The 19,376-nt window shown below is 33.7% G+C and overlaps 1 long non-coding RNA gene across 1 annotated transcript; it reads left to right on the forward strand.

Annotated features, from left to right (window-relative positions):
- Window positions 1-1,916: 1,916 nt before the first annotated feature.
- Window positions 1,917-18,802, forward strand: LOC107875027. Its single transcript, XR_001675704.2, has 3 exons — window positions 1,917-2,086; window positions 2,428-2,546; window positions 18,376-18,802. It is a non-coding gene; the product is annotated as an uncharacterized LOC107875027 (long non-coding RNA).
- The last annotated feature ends 574 nt before the right edge of the window (window positions 18,803-19,376 follow it).

Here is a 19,376-nt window from a genome sequence, read left to right on the forward strand (position 1 = left end):
GCTAGATTCTCCGTCTATTAAGACTTCTATCCTATCCACTAACTTATCAATCCTAGTCTCTTGATTCTAAACATAGTTGGTCAGGCCTTTAATTGCCTTTGTCAGATTCACAAACTTCTCCTCTATAGACGAGGCATCAGTTACCATTGCTTACATGATCATCGGAGACGTCAGAGAGTAACATGGATTATTGTATAGGTTGATCTTCGAAGTGCTCAACTTATGTGGTGTAAGTGGAGATGACGCGTTTGTTGAACGACCATCACTCTTTGTGCCAGAGTATTTGGAACCAGAATGCTCAAGTAGAGCAAGAGTCTTCTTAAGCGATTTCACGACACTGCTTCCTTCTTTCGAAGCACTTATATTGGACTTTGTTCCTTTTAGGGTTAAAGATCCAAAAATTGGAGTTGGCGCGGACGACATCAGATGTGTTTGTTATCCTAGCAAGCCTGCCTTGCTCCTCGTTACAACTCTTAAACTTCCAAAAGTAACACCAAGGATGCTTTTCACTTCGGTAGAGAACCTTGAATCAGCAGCCTTGGAAGCAGTTAATTGAGATTTGATCTTCTTGGAATTCATTTTAGCGTTCTTAATCTTCAAAGTCTAAAAAGTTGAGATGAGAGGTAGCGATCGTCCCACTGGGCATGCCAGAATTTTTTGGAAAATAAAATTCTCGAGACCATAAAATAAATAATCGAGACAAGAAAAATATATTGCAACAATTAATTTATTGATTTCAATGCGAGTGTTACAATCTCTATGAATCCCCTGATTCGCCTTTTCAAATATAAATTCAAGAGGTTAAAGCTTGATCTTGAACTTGAACTTGATTTGAATGCTTTGAGGGGCTTGATCTTGACTTGTGCTTGAATTCAAGGGCTTTTGAGCTTGTTCTTGAATATTACGGTCTTGATCTTAAATCTTGATAAACTTGATTTGAATGCCTGAGCCTTTTTAGAGAAATTGCGGTGTTTGATGCATGAGCTTTCTCTTGCTACTTGTTAGAGTTTTGGGGTCCCTTTTCTGAATTATGAGGCCCCTATTTATAATTGTAGGAAAGGAAGAGTCATGATGAATATGAACTTACTTTGATCATTCAGATTTAAGTGATATGACACCTTTTATGTGCTATTATTTCATGGGCCTGCTACATCAGTTTGACATGTGGCACGGTCCTATTGACTCCTTCACTTGACTTGGCATGCCACGTCATTTGACACGCGACACTCCTTTGGGCCTCTAGAATATGATAATTTCTTGGGCTTAGCAAAGTGGGCTCCTTATTTGTGGACCAAATCAATGGGTTAACTCAATAAAAATTGGACTTTAATTAAATCCATATGTGTTTGGACTTAAATAATTAATCCAATTATATTAATCCGCAATATTTATTTGGGACTAATATATTTTGAATTTAAATTTAATCCGAATTTTGTACGGATCTTAATTTAATAAAATTTTACTATCCACACCTACATTAGGGCGTGAAAAACATATCCAGTTTAATCCTCAAATAGGATCAATATATATATATATATATTCTCCCACCGTGGGTATCAAACCAACGACTACAAGGTTAAGAACCTTGTGCTCTTCAAAGTGAACTTGACGAGCTATTAGTATGGCAAGTAAAAATTTAAATAAACAACTTAATATTACTTTAGCATAGTTGTGTATAAGCCGATAATTTGTAAGGAGCGTAATGTGAGTATTATCAGTGCAAATTCGATCAATTAAAATTTCATATAGAAATGTAAGTCCAAGTAATCTTTTAAAAGATACATTTAACAAAGAGAAGAATCGCTAGATGGAAGGATTAATTATTCAGACATTTCTCGGTACCCCCAAGCCTTAATTCACATCAGAAATTGTGAACTTATTTAACACTCTTTATATAGAACTCTATCCCTTTTTAGTTTCTTCCTTCAAACTTCAACGAAAGAGGAAAAACTGAAGAACCAAAGAAGCGATTCCATGGGGTCATGAATGAGTTCTATTGGACAACTCCAAAACTAAAGCTAGATCAACCAAGTCAAGATTCTTTCTTATGTATCTTTAGATTCTTCACATAAATGTCATCATAAATGTGAGATTGTTATCTTACCTAGCTTTATTTGTCAAATCAAGTCGGTTTTTGTGTCTTCTTTTGTTTTTGTTTCATTGTTTACTTCTAAATATTTTAGTTGTCTATGTCATTTGTTTAAGGATGCGAATAAATGCTTGTGATTGGTCTTTTTATGGATCCGCATGTAGCAGGAACTTTAATACACCGGACTGCCTTTTATGTTATTTATTTCTTGGTCAATTCCACTACTTATTGCTTTTATTGGTCTTCATTGTGTCCATTTTTTTGAGTTATTAAAATTTGAAAATTACGCCACATGGATGTTCATAATTTTAAGTGGCATGTTATGATATTTTATACAGAAGGCGGAGAGGTTAAAGACGATTTAATGGCTTGGGGAAGCTCTCCACCACATACACCACGACATCAAGATGTTTACCTAAAAGGATAGCAGTTTAACAACTCTGAAATCCATGACCAGGTAAGGATTTTAGTCCTAAGCTTATTTAAATTCTTAAATAATCGTTGAAATTTCTTTAGATTTCTTAGTCTTGAGTCCCACCTGGAAATTATCATATTAGGGATAAGTGCTCCCGCCCTGACCCTATATGAGCTTTAACTTTGTGATATTGACTTCCTTTTTTAGCTTTGTGCTTCAAGAATTATGATCAAAGTTTATATCACTTTGTTTGTTCGGTTTTATGTAGCAATGACTGGCACAATATGAACAAAAAGCAACTATCTGTATTGTATTTTCTTTATGGAATGACCAAGTCATTTCCGACATAACTAAATGAAATGTTAGAATTGTTAGGAAGCATAATGCTTGCTACTGCTGCAATGAAGATACCAACTACGCATGGGTAAAGAAATTTCTCCCAATTTTGATATTACAATTTGTGCTCCATTATGCCAACCTAACTAAATGCAATTGTTCAATTCGTTGAGCTAATAGATCTAATTATTTTGAGCTTAAAAATATATTAAATCAACCGAATAGTTTCACGATTCATCAATTTAAGTTTGTTATTGTTTGCCTTCAGGTTTCGTATTAATCATTACTAACATGTTTAATTAATATTTATGTCGTTTTTAAGTTCTTTAATAATTCAATAGGATATACGTGTAACAAATGCATTCAAAAACTACCTGTATGCATTTTCTGATTAGACCGAAAAATCAAACTGAATTTTAATTTGAATTGGACTTTTTGTTTTCTATTTTTGTTTCAGATTAAGAATTTAACTTTTGATTTTTTGATTTGGTTTTGGAATTAGAAATATAAAAACCGAGAAATCGAATCTAATTATTTTATATACATATACAATATTTAGGTTTAGAATTAGAGTTGGAGTTTACACCTTTCAGCCCTTTTAATTATTGAGTTGTCGAGGATTCGGTCCTGGATATGCAGAAAGCTCTATTGGGAGCGCTGTCACCTTAATGAGTCCTGCAACGCGCGATCCGGATTAGTAGGGGCTCCAATGCGGGCACCGAACACCGGATAGGAAACCAAAAAAATTATTGACTTGTTTAATAGGGTACTACCATATTTATGTATTAACTTATTGCATTTAATTATTGCGTAGTCAATTGTATTGAAACTTTCCTACTGGTTTAGTTTATGTTTATGTTTGGACATCTTTTGGTGTATTTTAAATGTTGTGTTTTAAAGTTTTGATCGTGACTGGTATTAAAATTATATTTAAGAGAGTCGATATTATATATACACACACTTGTGATTATATTATTAGTTATTGATATAGCCGAATAGCCGAATCGAAAAAAGAAAAATAGAACCAAATAAAATCTATTTTAGTTTAGATTGGGTTGCACTTTTTTCAAAATCAAAAATTAAAAAATCAAAATCGAAAAATTAGTACAAAAAATTAGTACTCCTCTAATCCTAAATAAGTGGTGTTTTAGAGTCCGTTTGAATAGACTGAAAAAAGTGGCTTTTAAAAAGCACTTTAAAAGTGCTTTTGAAATTGCTGAAACCTAATTTAAAAATAAGCAGTTACATATTTGGATAAAAATGCTAGAACTAAAAATAATTATTGATGTGTTTGGTAGACAATTGTTGTTAAGCACTTTCTTTTAGTCTAAATATTTGAAATACCCTCATAGTTGTTAATATTATATAAAGTTGATTACTATTAGATTTTTACTTTTAAAATAATTTAAATTAAAATTAATTTATGTTCTAATTCATTTTTAGTATAAACTACTTAATACATTTATTTTAAAAAATATTTTCATGAATGAATAAGTTATTTGTGCTCCATTTTTCTTCTTAAAATTTAACAAAAGAGATCCAAAAAGTAGTAAAATTGTTGTTTCAGCTATATGGATTCGTTTTTCTTTGTGAATTTTGCCACGCTAATTAACTCATTTTTGTTTTACAAGATTTTTTTCTTCTGAAAATAGAACCAAAACACTGAAAAAGGAGCAAAAATTATTGTTTCAGCCAAATAGGTTTATTGATTTTCCGTTTTTCTTCAAGAAAATTGAACAAAAATCACTACAACAGAAGTTGAATTGCTAACGATATATTAAAATTTGTTGTTTCTGTCAAATGAACTACCAAAAAAATAATTCTTCTCAATTCCTCATAAATCCCATAAACATCAAATTGTTAGCAATCCATTAAAAAGAGAAATAAAGACACAAAATGGAGAGAAAAATACAAACGTGAAGAGAGAAATACAAAAATAGAGAGAAAACATAAAAATGGTAGAAGAGAACAAATGATTTAGGACAAACATGATGACAATTTTGAAACATGTGATAATTACAAGGGATAAATATATCTTTTATTTAGTCAAACTAGAATAACTTACAAGCTAAAAATAAAAAGTAGGGGTAAAGGTGCTTTTGGCTTTTGTCTTAAAAAGAGCAATTTTTGACCTTTTTAAAGCAGTTTTTGAAGTTGCCAAACACTTCAAAAAGTAAAAAATGGCCTAAAAGCTATTTTGACCAGCTTTTAAGCCAATTCAAACACCCTCTTAGACTCTTTATTTTATATTTTAAAAAGTAGTGTATTAAATAATGTCAAACCCAATTGCTCAATCATAATGATACCTACTATAACCCACCAGGAGGTAAGCCAACCCGTAGTCCATAACTGATAGTAATGAAATATCAAGAGGAATGAAAGGAAACAATGGGATAAATATAATAAAAGAGGCTAATATATATAAAACAACTCCTAAACTTGGTGAAGTAAGTACAAAAGCTTCTTATACAATACGAGTACAAAGTTCAATACTAAATAAATATACAAGTACAACCTATCTCTGAATATAATGTTGAGATCAATCTAATCAATAAAAGGGAGAGTAATAATACTCCGAACGCTAGGAGCTTACCCCAAATCCCCGATCCATAGTTGCTCCATATGATGCATACAATAATAGCAAGAGCTTATACTATGATCTATAGGCTGCAGAAGTGTAACATGATACCAAACACTTGGTACTCAATAGGCATTGACCGACTGAGCTCCAAAGATAATGCAAGCATAAATAATATGTAAAGTAGAAATATAAAGTACAGCTACTCACGCAAGAAAGTAAACATAAATAAGCTAGTGGGGGAATAAGGACATACTATCCTATCATCATAGTAATCAGGACCTAGAGTGTCACATCATATATCACTAGTCAAGATACAAAGGAGAAGTGAAGTAAGGTTATATAATAGTATACAAGGCCAAGAATGTATATACAACATGAATAAACAAGAAAGAGAGATATACGGTGACACCATATATATATATATATATATATAAGGGATAACTCAAGAAAATGCTGTAAGGAATCAACCAAACATCTCAAGGTATTCTAACTAAGTAGGAAAGCTAGTGCTGACATAATCAGGCTCCCTAATCATAATATTTAACCATGAGATAACCATCCATAATGCAATTTAAAGAAGGAAAGGAATAAAATTATACTTCCAACCTCAACACCCATATCAATATACCATGAACTAGCCACAATAACAACAATGAAGTAACTGGCAAGTTTGGGAAAATAATACCTAACCGGGGCCCCATAAACCCAAAAGATTCAAGCAATACTCAGCAAACAACAATCATAGCCTATACATATGCAACTCTCACAAGGCTGATACATATAAGCACCAAAAAACATACTAGTGATAGGAAATACATATAAATGAATGCAAGTAAATCCATAGTACCATAAGTGATCCAAGTGCCATAACGTACCAAGTGTACAAACCTTCTCTAACTCAACAACTTGAAAATGAAGGACTTATAATGACCTCTCTTATCCGACATGATATCTCTCGGATGAATGGTCCCTTAGGGGATTCAGAGATATCCATATATACTTACCTGATTCTAATTTAGGATTTTCATTCATCATTATCATCTATCTACTCCGCCCCGTACCAGAGCGATGTACATGTAATAAGTGTACAGACTCAAATCGAAGCTAAAAGAGTGTAGGTTTGTATATCCATTGCCCGTGATCAACTTCGAGACTAAATAAGTATCATAGAGTAGAAAGGATCGAAATTTCCCTTGATCAAAGTAAGTAGTAGTGGTAAAAGAGTGGATAAACAAATAACTGAATTCAATCTCGATTTTATTTTCAAAATATCATCTTTGATTCTAAAATCTCATAAATTAGTAAGTAAGGTGGTACCATTCTCATTATAAAGAATCTATTTTAAAGGTAAAAAGCGATAGTGCATTTTTTTATGAAATAGTAGTAAAATCATGGTTTTGGCTGGAATAAAACCATTAAATGAGCGTGAATACAACAAAAGTATGTATTTTATCACCAGTATCCAAACAATACAATAATAGGGCCTAAATGCCCATATTCTAGAATTAAGCTCTTTTATAAGGATAGAATACTACCTAGAGTCCAGCTGGTATCGTAACCACGGTATCGAGCCTAATAGTTTATAACTAGTATCATGATAATACTCTAATCTGGGGAAACTATGATCTAATTTACCAAGTCAAATGGTAAACCTTATACTAAAGATGCTTAGCATCAACTATGGTCAACATGCTTATGTTATAGCATGATAGGACCCTATAGGCACAACAAATATTTCATCTTAAATGCGATTCACCCTTTATCCCCATACTTTCGAATTAGGCTAAGTCATGATATTCAAATCATAAACATGTTCTATCATACCCTCCTAGTATGAAATCTACACTACACATCATCTTTGAAGAAAAGTAGATAGAAGCCTACCTCGATATTGATTCACAAGTTATGAGTCATCCATAAATCACTATTTTTTTCTCCACGATCCCAAAACGCTACTACACTATTAAATTAATGATTTATATTTCAATTAGAGTAAAATGAGACCCATATTTCTATATAAAAATTTAGGTCAAGAACGGGACGGTGGAGTCTGCAAATGGAATCCAAATTGAATCCTTCATAAGGCCCCTCAAATAATAAGGAATGTGTGCTTGTGAGTTGAGAAAAAATGGTGCGTAAGTCTTGGCCATAATCAACCCCCAAGGTCTAAGGATTTAAAGACCTAATTTCTATGAATTTACAATAAAATAGGATAGAAACTATTGGGAAAAATAATTAAAAAATAATCAAGGAGTGTTACGCTAACTTATCTTATCTTCAATGGATGATTCCCCAATTTTTCCCTCTCTTCAAGCTCTCAAAATAGTGGAAATGACAGAGAAAATAAGGGAAAAATTGAATAAAGAAAGAGGATTTAATAATTAGATGCTGCAAAAGCGGTCACTTATCTTCTTAAGCGGACTTTACTTCAGCAACACAAGTCCACTAAAGTGACGAGGAAATTGAATATAGGCACCGCTAAAGTAGTCTCCTGGTCGCTAAATCAATGTCTGCTTAAGCGGTCCTTGACCGCTAAAGTGAGCTTAGCCAAATGGCCAAGGCCACTAAAGTGGCTCAAGGTCACTAAAGTGACTGCCGCTAAAGTGGTCAAACTAGATATTATGCACTAGATTTTGGCTAAGTCCAAATAGAATCCAGTCGGGTGTTCGAGATTCATTCAGATCTCCGTGAGCGTAAAAAAACTATGTGACCATACCAAATTCAACATTTCAAACCCAATGGAACCATCAAAACTTCTATCCAAGAATTTTTCTACTATATGTGGGGTTCACACCTGTAGTTTTTTTTTTTTATATAATCTACCCAAGAGCCTAAAATAAGTCCTAAAGCCTTGGAATTTAATCAAGGGTCCTCCTGACATAAAATTAATGTTCTAGAGTTGATGATGCTGTTAGAATTCTCATTCGAGGTAATTTACTAGGAGTTTATCTCGAGACCTACTCTTTAACAATGAAAGCTAAAAAATAGAGAAATAAGCCTAAAACCAAAACGATCTACCTAATAACCACACTAACAGTTTCGGTAAGTCATAAATGACCTATTGTCATTGTGGGAAGGCTTAAAACACTAGAAATGTATGTAAATGAAAGAAATGACCTAGAGGGTCATTATAATATCCACTATTAAAAGGACTTTTATCTATAAAAGTCAATGGATAGAAAGAGCACGGAAGCTCAAAGGGGTAATGTACCAGGCGTGCATGCTTCGAGCAAGACTTCCCAAATAAACTCCAAGAAGAAACAACATTTACAAGGGGTTTTCCCATAGGTATACCCTTTTCAACCAACCTCCTTTCTTTATTTCTCAAATAATAAAAACTCATTATCAATAACTAACTGGCCTCTAACTGAATTGAGAATGGCTGATGCATATAAATCTATACCATAATACACTAAGCTCACATCGATATGAGCACAATCAAGCAAAAAATCAACCAAGCTAGAGGTATTCCAAGTCATGAATTATGCAACTAACTCTAATATCTAAATCTAACCTTTTTTGCCTCTCTGAACCTACTATACTCCAAACCATGTAGAAAATCATTTGACTCCTGCTCGTGGAAACATATCATACTAAACTCGAAGAACTAAAGTTTATCCATCCAAAATACATAATGGTAAGCACAAGGATAATCCCATAAGGTGCCACCTGGGCATACAAATGGTGATGACGAATGTCTGCAATCTATGCCAAAGTCATTAACTGATTTGGAAGGCTCTCAAAATTGATAGCTAGGAGTTCGGGGCATGAATACTCAAAACTGAGCAATCTTTTATTGGGTGTCCTACCAATTGAGGATGAAACCATACTAAGTCCAATGTGAGTACACTTATTCTTCAGAGAAGATAATCCAAAATTCTAATGAAAATGGAAATCAAGGTTAAGAGCAGAAGAAATCATCATCCAATTCCATTGGGCTATCATCCGAACATCAATCAACCACAATCAATCTAAATTGAAGAAGACCAAACCTGTAGGATAAAAAGACTTAACTAGCCCATAGATGAATGTCTAACTAACATAAATCTAGAAATGAAAGTTGCACCTAAGCTCTACACTCACAGCTAAAACCTTAACATCAAAGCTGAACCATTTGGTCTCAACTATCCCGACAACTCCTAAAGATGGGAGAGCATCTAATGTCAAAATTTATCATAACCCTCAAGTCGCTTTTCATAAAAGTCAGATTCCAATCCTGAGCCAAAAAGTCTAAACCAAGGAAAAACCCTCAACTCACCGTCATAATCCAAAATTAGGCATATCCTTACTGGTTTCTTCTAGAGCCAAAATCAAAATAGAGTTGAACAAAATTGTAATGAAGGATAAACTATCAATTGGATACACAAATAATCAACTTGACATCTACTGGAGGGAATGAATCATCAAAGCATACCTAAGAACTCACCAAGACTGCAAATAACACTATTGATAACCAAAACTCTATCAACTTGAAGAAATACAATCTTATTCAGAAACTGGTTAATCAAATACTCTATCTTAGTAATGAATGCTCATAGGCACATATCTCCAAGGATAAGCACTCCGCCAAGTCTTATTAGGATGAATAAATATAGAAATAAGGATTTTCTAATCCACCCATGAAGAAAACCTTAATCAAATCAACACATGAACCACATTGTAGAGGAATAACATCCCAATCTCAACGTCAATGACAAGGTCAAGACCACTACCAAAAATAAAAAAAGCAAATCAAGATAATAAATTCTTAATTTACCAACTTAAGAAGCGGTCACAAAAAAAGATCATCTATCTCCACCTCCCTCAACACCACTAGAACAAGAACCACTTCATGGAAAGAATGGAGTATCTAACTCCATACCAATACCAAGATCAAACTATCATTAGTAGACAAACCCAAAAAACTTGAAAGAATCACAAAACCTCTCGACTTCAACATCAGACCACTACTGGGCAATGAACAAGTCAAAATAAAATAACAAGCCTCAAATTTATCAACTTCATAAATGGTCTATAGAGAAGGATAACCTCATAAATGGTCTATAGAAAAGGATAGAAAATTCTAAAATCTCACTAAACAAAAAGGTAAGCCCTAGAATCTCAAACTCAAAAATGGGCAATATAACTAAATTGCCAACTCTAGAACCATAAAAATCCAAACTTCCTTTACTTTCGAGACCATTCAACAACAAATCCACTTTCACCAAAAAAGAGGAAAACGACCAACCTCAACTTGCTAAAAGAGAGAAAAATCCAACTAAGCTAGTTGCTTAGGCCAAAGAAAAAGAATTGTGAGGAAGGAAATTCTAACTAGATAATGCTAATCTAGATATTAATCAAGAAATAATCAAACAATGTGTAAGACCCCTCAAAATTTCTATGATTTATTTTATATCCCCTCGCAAATGTAATGTCAATTTTGACCTGAATTCTATTTGGGGATGTTAAAGGGTAGTTTGGAAAAGTATCAAAATTTTTGATAGGGTTTCGGGGTCATTTGACACCCTGAGATTGTAAGGGTCTATGATATTATGTGTGCCATAGAGGTTAGTCTTTGCGATATTAGTGTGATACAGAGGCTACCCTTCATGATAATGGTGTGCCATGCTGATATTTTAATTTTATCCAGTTTTTATTTTATTCACTTGAATTGTGGGGATTTTTGTCCTTTTACTCTTTGTACAATCTTTAAATATAAAATAACCCTATTTTCTTCAGTTTTCAAAGATCAAATCATTCTATTTCTCACTAAAACTAAAAACCCAAGAACATTCAAGGGGTTTTACAGTGAATCTTTATCTAAGCTCCAAACTTCAAATTGTCTTCAATTTTCTGTATATTTCAGGCATGTATCTCAATCCTAAACTTTAATTTTATATTGTGGCACTTGTTTTATAATTTTCCATATGTTTTATAATGATTAGTTTTAAATTGGGTTGAGGGGTTTTTGATTGGTATTAGTTGAACTACTTTTTTCATGATTTAAATTGATAATTTATGCTTTAAATTTATAGTTTTTGACTGATTAAGTGCATTGTTATGGGAATTGGAATGGGGAACATGGTTTTCCCCAAATTGATGACTTTTTAGCTTGGTAATGGCATTAACCCCAACCCACTTTATAAAATTTGTTTTTTAACATGAATAATTGCATAATTCAACTTATCTAAAAACCCTTTGCATTGCATTAATGAATAACTAATTAAAACAGATTTGAAAGGTCCTTGGTGGCCATGGATTTGATCTTAAATAGAACTTTGGAGTTAACATGGTTAAATAGTTTTAGTTTGGCATAATTGGATTAGCTTGCAAGCATAGTTGGTATGATGATACCAAGTGGTAAATGTCTTAATATAAGACTCCTGGGTTAATGGTTAGGATTATGTGCAAACTATTTTAATTTAGGTTTAAAGAGAAATGTGTAGCTCATCGTGAAGGTGTAGTCTTGAAGAAACTAATATTGGAAACCATATTTGGTGGCATGGGGGTCTATATAATCGTGTGCATAGTTCACTCATTATATTTTGGAATGGCTAGAGCCTTGGTGTCTTTATACCTTCATTTAGATTCCTTAGTTCATGTGGCTAACATACACTAGGGCTCTTTTAATAGGGGAAGCTGAACCCATATAGCCTATGGTGCCTTTCGGAAAGACTGAGCTATATAGTTTAGGTTAATGGTTTAAACTCGCATATTCATGACCCTTGCCCTTATCCAGGTATCCTATATATGTATATATAATTATTGTGTACATGGTTTTAACTAGTTTATGGCATTGATATTATTTTGTCACTTCCCTGAGTTATATGCCAGTGCTTATCGCACTGACCGGCCTTGGATGCTACATCATATCATGATGTAGGATCGAAAGGATTTTTGTTGCTCCGATGCAACGTTAGATGGATGTGTACTCCTGTGGATTTGGTGTGAAGTGGTAAGCTTTCATCTTTCGGAAGGCCTGGCATTTAGTAGTTTTATTAATGTTTAAGTATTTTGGATCTCCTTTATGGTCATAGTTGGAGGTATGTCCCGACTCAATTTATATTTTGAGTTTTAAGGCTTTTGTTGCCAAGTTTGGGTTGGATTTTTAGTTTTGACTCTTTGAACTTTCATTCAACTTATTTCTCTTTTATTACATTTAAGAGTATTTCTTTTTTTTTTTTTGTTCTATTTTAGGATCTAAAGTGTAGTTATCTTGAAAGTTATCTAACTCCTGGCTTACTCGTATTTCATATCATGCCTCTTTGAAGATCTGACATCTATAGAAATTTTATTGGACCCTATGTCCTGCCAGAGAAAAATGTGGTGGGAACTCACCCTGTTTATAGATTACGAACCTAGTCTAGGGTCCCTACTCCTAACTATGTTGCTACATATGGAGTTCCACCAGTCCGTACTAGTCTTTCTCGGGATTTTTGAGCTGGTGATGCTCATGACCAGATGCCCTAGGGAGATATTTCTAATGTAGAGTTTCATTAGTCTATTCATATGCTTACTCAGTTGGTGGCCTTACAGTCTCATCAGTTTGATCGGGTTGAAAGTTTATAAGGTTGAATCCCCTAACCTTTATAGGCTCTAATATTGAGGAGGATCCTCAAAGGTTTGTTAATGAGTTGGAGAAGATTTTTAAGGTGATGCATGCTACTAATTTTAGAGTTATAGAGTTTGCTGTATATTATTTAAAAGTTGTAGCTTACTAATGGTATGAGGAGTGGGAGATATCAAGGGGTGATAATGCTGAGTCGGTAGTGTGGGATGAGTTTTCAGGGGCCTTTCTTGATCTTTTCTTTCCTTAAGAGTTGAGAGAGGCTAAGACCAAAGATTTTGTGAATTTAAAGCAAGTGAAGATGAGTGTGAAGAAATATTCTTTAAAATTTCAGTAGTTGAACCATTATGCTCTGGAGTTGGTCCAGTCACCACTTCTTCAGCTCCTACACCTAAGGGCACTACTTAAGGTACCGATACTGGTTAGAATCAGCTTTATTCACTTTTTACTCATTAAGAATCTAAGGCATCCCCTGATGTTGTCACAGTCTGATACAACTTTTTTCTCATGATGTTTATTGTTTGCTTGATCTGGGTTCTACCCTATGTTATGTGACCCTTTTATGTTTGTGCACTTTGGTTTTGGTCTTGAAAGTATTCCTAACCCTTTTTTATGTCTACGCCGTTGGGTGATTCTATAATTTCTAGAAAAAATTATAGGGGTTGTATGATGTTTATATTTTATAGGGAGACATTGGCGGATTTGATAGAGCTTGGCATGGTAGGCTTTGAAGTAATCTTGGGGATGTATTGGATCCATTCATGCCATGCTTCTATGGATTGTTGGACCCAAAAGTTCAATTTTAAATTCCTTAATTAACTGGTGACCGAATGAGGGGGAAGTTCATTAGTAACTTAGAGCTTGGAAGTGAATTTCCGAAGGGTGTTTGTATCATCAAGTTTAGGTTAAGGATTTTGACTCTGAGTGTCCCTTTTTGCAATCTATCTCTGTGGTTAATGAATTTCCTCAAGTATTTTCTGATGATCAATCTAGGATTCCTCCTAATAGGGAGATAGATTTTGGGATTGATCTACTACCAGATACCCATTCTATTTCCATTCTTTCTTATAGGATGGCTCCAATTGAATTAAAGGATCTAAAGGAGAAATTATAGGATCTTCATGGTAAGGGATTTATTTATTCTAGTATTTCCCTGTGGGGTGCTCATATACTTTTCATGTGAAAGAAAGATAGGTCTCTTTGGATGTGTATAGCCTATCGCCAGCTGAATAATGTTACCTGAAGAATAAGTAGCCTTTTTTTATGATTGATAATTTTTTCGATTAGCTTCAGGGTTCTAGATGTTTCTCTATCTTTGTTCGGGCTATCACCAATTGAAGATTAGGGAGATTGATATTCCCAAGACTTTTTTCCAAACCCGGTATGGCCGTTATGAGTTTTTGTTCATGTCATTTGGGCTGACTAATGATCCAGCTACTTTCATGGATCTTATGAATTGGGTATTTAGGTAGTGTTTGGATGTGTTTCTTTGTAGTCTTCATTGATAATATCTTGGTATACTCTAAAATTGAGGAGGATTATGCCAATTACTTCCGAATCATATTGCAGAATCTTAAGAATCAGAAGATGTATGCTAAATTTTCTAAGTGTGAGTTCTGGAAGAGTGATGTGACTTTTCTTGGGCATGTTATTTCTAGTGAGGGAATCAAGGTGGATCCACAGAAATTTAAGGCAGTTAAGAAATGGTCTAGACCCACAACTCCAAATGACATTAAGAGCTTCTTGGTCTTTGATAGATATTACAAGATATTTGTGGAGATGTTCTCATCATATTGCCTTTTTGTTGATGAAGAAAACTCAAAAAAGTTTAATTTCTTATGGTTCGATGCTTGTGTGGGTAGTTTGAGAAGTTGAAGAATAAAGTTGACTTCTGCGCCAATTTTGACCCTGCCCAATGGTGCTGATGGGTTTATTGTATATTGTGATATATCTCATATAAGACTGAGTTGTGTTTTTATGCATAATGGTAAGGTGTGTCTTATGCTTCCAGGAAACTTAAAGTTCATTAGAGGAATTATCTAACTCATGATTTAGAATTGGCGGCTGTAGTCTTTGCATTGAAAATCTAGCCCAATTATATATATGGGGTGCATATGGACTTTTATTGAGATCATAGGAGCTTGTAGTATGTATTTACTCAGAATGAATTGAATCTCAAGAAAATGAGGTGGCTTGAATTACTTAAAAATTATGACATGAGCCTTCACTACCATCTAGGTAAAGCTAATATTATTGCGGATGCTCTTACAAGGTTGTCTACGAGAAGATTATCTCATGTTGATTAGGAAAAAAGAGGGTTATTGAAGGATATAGATAGGTTGGCTAACTTGGGAGTTCGTCTTTTGGACTTTGAGTATGGAAGAGTGATTGTTTAAAAAGTGGTTAAATCATCTCTTGGTGTAAATGTAAAGGAGAAACAGGCTTTGGATCCCATACTTATGCAGATTATGGATAATGTGGGTCAGCAAAAAGGTTATGGATTTCGAGAGTGGGGGAGATGGCATCTTGAGGTATCAAGAGAGACAATAGATTCCTGGTGTTGATGGGTTGCGGGGAAGGATTTTGACTGAGGCTGATGAGTCTAGATATATATTTCATCCTGGTTTGACTAAGATGTATCGATATTTGATTATATAATATATATCTCTTATTCTATATTTATTTCTAAATTGTTTAATGGAGGGGTTAGTTATAATCAATGAGACATTCCTCCATTTTTAGGCGAAAGTGAAGATAAAAAACAAGAATCGATCGTTCTAGTATCCCAGAGCAAAAAAATTATATCCTAAATATTTGTAATCAATCATTTATCACTTGGTGGAGGAATATGTAGTATTTTATTGCTACAACCTTGGATTATTGAAGATAATAAGACATTGATTTGGATATTTCCCTTTAACTATTTATGTCAACTAAACGGGGGGATTGAAGGGAATTTTGTGAAAAGAAAATGAATTACATTTTCTGTATTTTTGCTTATTTTCTCCATTAGATCATTTCCATGGCTACCCCAACTCAATTATGACGTTGGAATTGATAGTTCAATTGTCAGGTAGTTTGTTTATTTTTTAGAGCTAATTCCCTATTTAAAACTCTTTTTGGTTCCAAATAGCCACTGGGCAAAAATCTTAGCAGTACAATCTCGGATGTGAATTTCAACTATGCAATAGCTCTGAAATATCAATTTTAGGCTAGGTAGACCTTCGGTTTGGGTCCCAATGCACCTAAGATCATTTGGACCTATTGATTTGAAAGTTGGTAAATTGGGAACTTATGCATGGAGCCACCTTTGATCAAAACAACCTTAGCTGAAAAATCCAACTTCGCCAATGCATCCAGAACATCTAAAATGGTGTGGTACATAGTTCATTTGTTTATATCGGACCCCGAATGAAATTCGAGGTATTAGTCAAAACTTGAATGAATTTCCAAGTTTCAATTGATATCTGGTACATCAGGAAGATGTCGCGATCGCACATCTATGAATAGCAACCTCCTTATAGATATCATGATCAGGGATGGCGATGCCATACCTGATTACCTGTTATGGCTATAAAAAGACCTTTTAAGTCGTGTTTTCGGGCATTTTCAGTCATCTCTGTGTCTAAGAATCCCTAAAATGGTGTACTACACTCAAATTGAGTGTTGGGTGCAACTTATAAGATTATTTAACATATATTCTTGATTTTAACATTGGATTTAAGGAAATAATCCTTCAACTTCAAGCTTTAATTTCTTGAATTCTTGACCAAAACCCCAAATAGCTCGGGGGCTTGATTTTTGCCCAAATGAGCTTAGTTTCACCTATTTATTAAAGGTTATGATTACTTGATGGTTTATGAACCTTGGGTTGACATCAAAATTGAGTTTTTTTGAAAGTGGGGTCTACTTGAGGTTTTTAGTATTATTTTTTGACTTGAAGCACATTGGTGCAATATTGGTATCGATACTCTCATAATGATGACCAGAATATGTTTTTGATAGCTTAGCACCTTAAAAAAGCTTCGGAAGGGAAAAGTAGAGGTTTAGTCGATTGTTGAGCATTCATCAGATTTGAGGAAGGCTAGGCTTACTCCTTGTTAGATTGAGATATGTTATGGTATAATTGTGATATCTTGTTAGATTGTGATGGGTTTTAAGTGTTGTATTGATGAAATGCAAGACTTGGGTTAGTTGGACTATTTAGGCTATATTAATTTTAGAGTTGAAAAGCATGACTTTTTTCCCATTATCTTTGGTTGAATAGACTTCATTACTCATATTTAGCATGAGAATGACTTAGAATACTCAACCTTAGGTGAAATGCTCTAGTTACTCATACTTAGAAAATCAGCCTTAGTTGCTTATACTAGAAGAAGGTTGCCTTGGTTCCATTGGACATAGTAAAAGTTCTTGAGTAGAATATCTGCCTTAGGTATTATGGTGGCTTTCTATACATCTAAGAATTGATTTAAATACCTTAGCCTAGTCTGGGGTAGAAATTGACTTAGAATGTATTTTAGGGATTTGGAAGTGGGCTCGCTGGCTCATCATAAGGCAAGACTTATGATTATTTCTCTTGAACCCTTACGCTAAGGAATTGGTTAAAGATTGCCCTTTTGAGGCAGTATTGATAGCTCTTGATAGATGTTAGATATGATGAATGGCATTAAGAATAATGCCCAAGTGATAATACCTCGATATGTTTAATTGGTTAAATCTTATGTTGAGTTATTAATTATGTATTGTCAATGACAATAGTTTGGGCTAACATACATGCTATCAAATAAGCCCTTGACTACAAAATGGCCTAAGCTATATATGATGTTGTCAACTATGTTATGAACAAGCAATAAATTATGCCATTGATAGTGTTGTTGCTCATGTTATGATCATTCATAATAATTATGCTAATAATCATATTAAAAATCTTCCTTATTGTCGATATTGGAGAAAATTATGTTAATTGTACTTAAATTCATGCTTTTTGATCATATGTAGAGTTATTCTATAAATTATGCTTGAACTTATGATACCTTATTGTATGACTAACTATGTTTGCCTTTTCCGCTTATTATACATATCTACACACCCATCTCTATGATATGGGATGGAGAAAGATGTTGGTGTCAAACTCATAACTTTCAAAGAATACCCCTGATGATAGTTTATATTATTCATGTTACATAGATAAATATATATATATATATATATATATATATATATATTGATAAAGTAACATTGATAATGAACGTTGGATTATGGTGGTATGCTTTTCTTTGCTTCTCTTTTTATATTTATTTACTTTATCCCTCGTGGGGCTTGTTTTTTTCTTTAGCTCTCTTGGGGCTTATTCATTATTAATGTTATAAATTACATACTATGATGATATGATGATACCCAATAAGGTCGGAGGATGCTATCATGATACTCGACATGGATGAAGGATGCTATGAGAATATGATGATACCTGACAAGACCATAGAATACTATAATGATGTGATGATACCATACAATATTGGAGGATGCTATAATGATATGATGATACCCGGTAAAGCTAGAGAATACTATGATGATATGATGATACCCGATGCAGTCGGGGGATCTTGTGATATGATATTGATATCTGACAAGGATGGAGGATATTATAATGATATGATGATACCTAACAAGACTGGAGAATGATTATTGATGTACCTACGTGTACATTTACTGGTTCAATTTTGGCTAGCCCTATGTATAGCAATTTTATGTTTATCTACGGTCTTTTGTAGTTGGCTGTAATATTAATAATATAGATGTCGCTTATAGTCTTCTAATGATTTAAGGTATAAAATGGTATAGATATTGACTTAAGGTTTAAAAGATGATTAGTGGTGTATATTGCTTAAGTGGCTAATAGTGACTAATGGATTAGTGAACCTAAGAGATAAAAGAGGACTATTGGCATCAATGGCTATTAATAGTGATGGTTATTAGTGTGTACTGATGATATAATTGTTGGATTAGTTATAAATGTTGGCTAGATAAGAAGGAGCTATTATCGTGTACCAATAATATAGTTGTTGGGTGATGTCATTATTGTTTTGGTTGTGAGATTTTGTACATGTTCAATTACGCACATAGATGATCATCATAAATATTGGAAAATGGCCAATGGATGGAAATTGTTGAAAATTATTGAATAATAAGGAAGTTGGATATATTGTTGACTTGATTCCTTTTTGGTTCTCTTGGGTGTACTCTCCAGTGGTATGGGATGTCATGATGAGTTATTTACTGTATGAACCAGTTGATGTATGGGAGCCAACTTTGCACTTGTGAATGCTTGTATTAATGTTTATGATATGTATATTTTCGATCTATCTAATTCTTATGTGCGATGATATTGGCATGTGTTGATTCCTTA

Source organism: Capsicum annuum, chromosome 6 (genome assembly GCF_002878395.1).
Source record: "Capsicum annuum cultivar UCD-10X-F1 chromosome 6, UCD10Xv1.1, whole genome shotgun sequence".
Taxonomy (NCBI): Eukaryota; Viridiplantae; Streptophyta; class Magnoliopsida; order Solanales; family Solanaceae; genus Capsicum; species Capsicum annuum.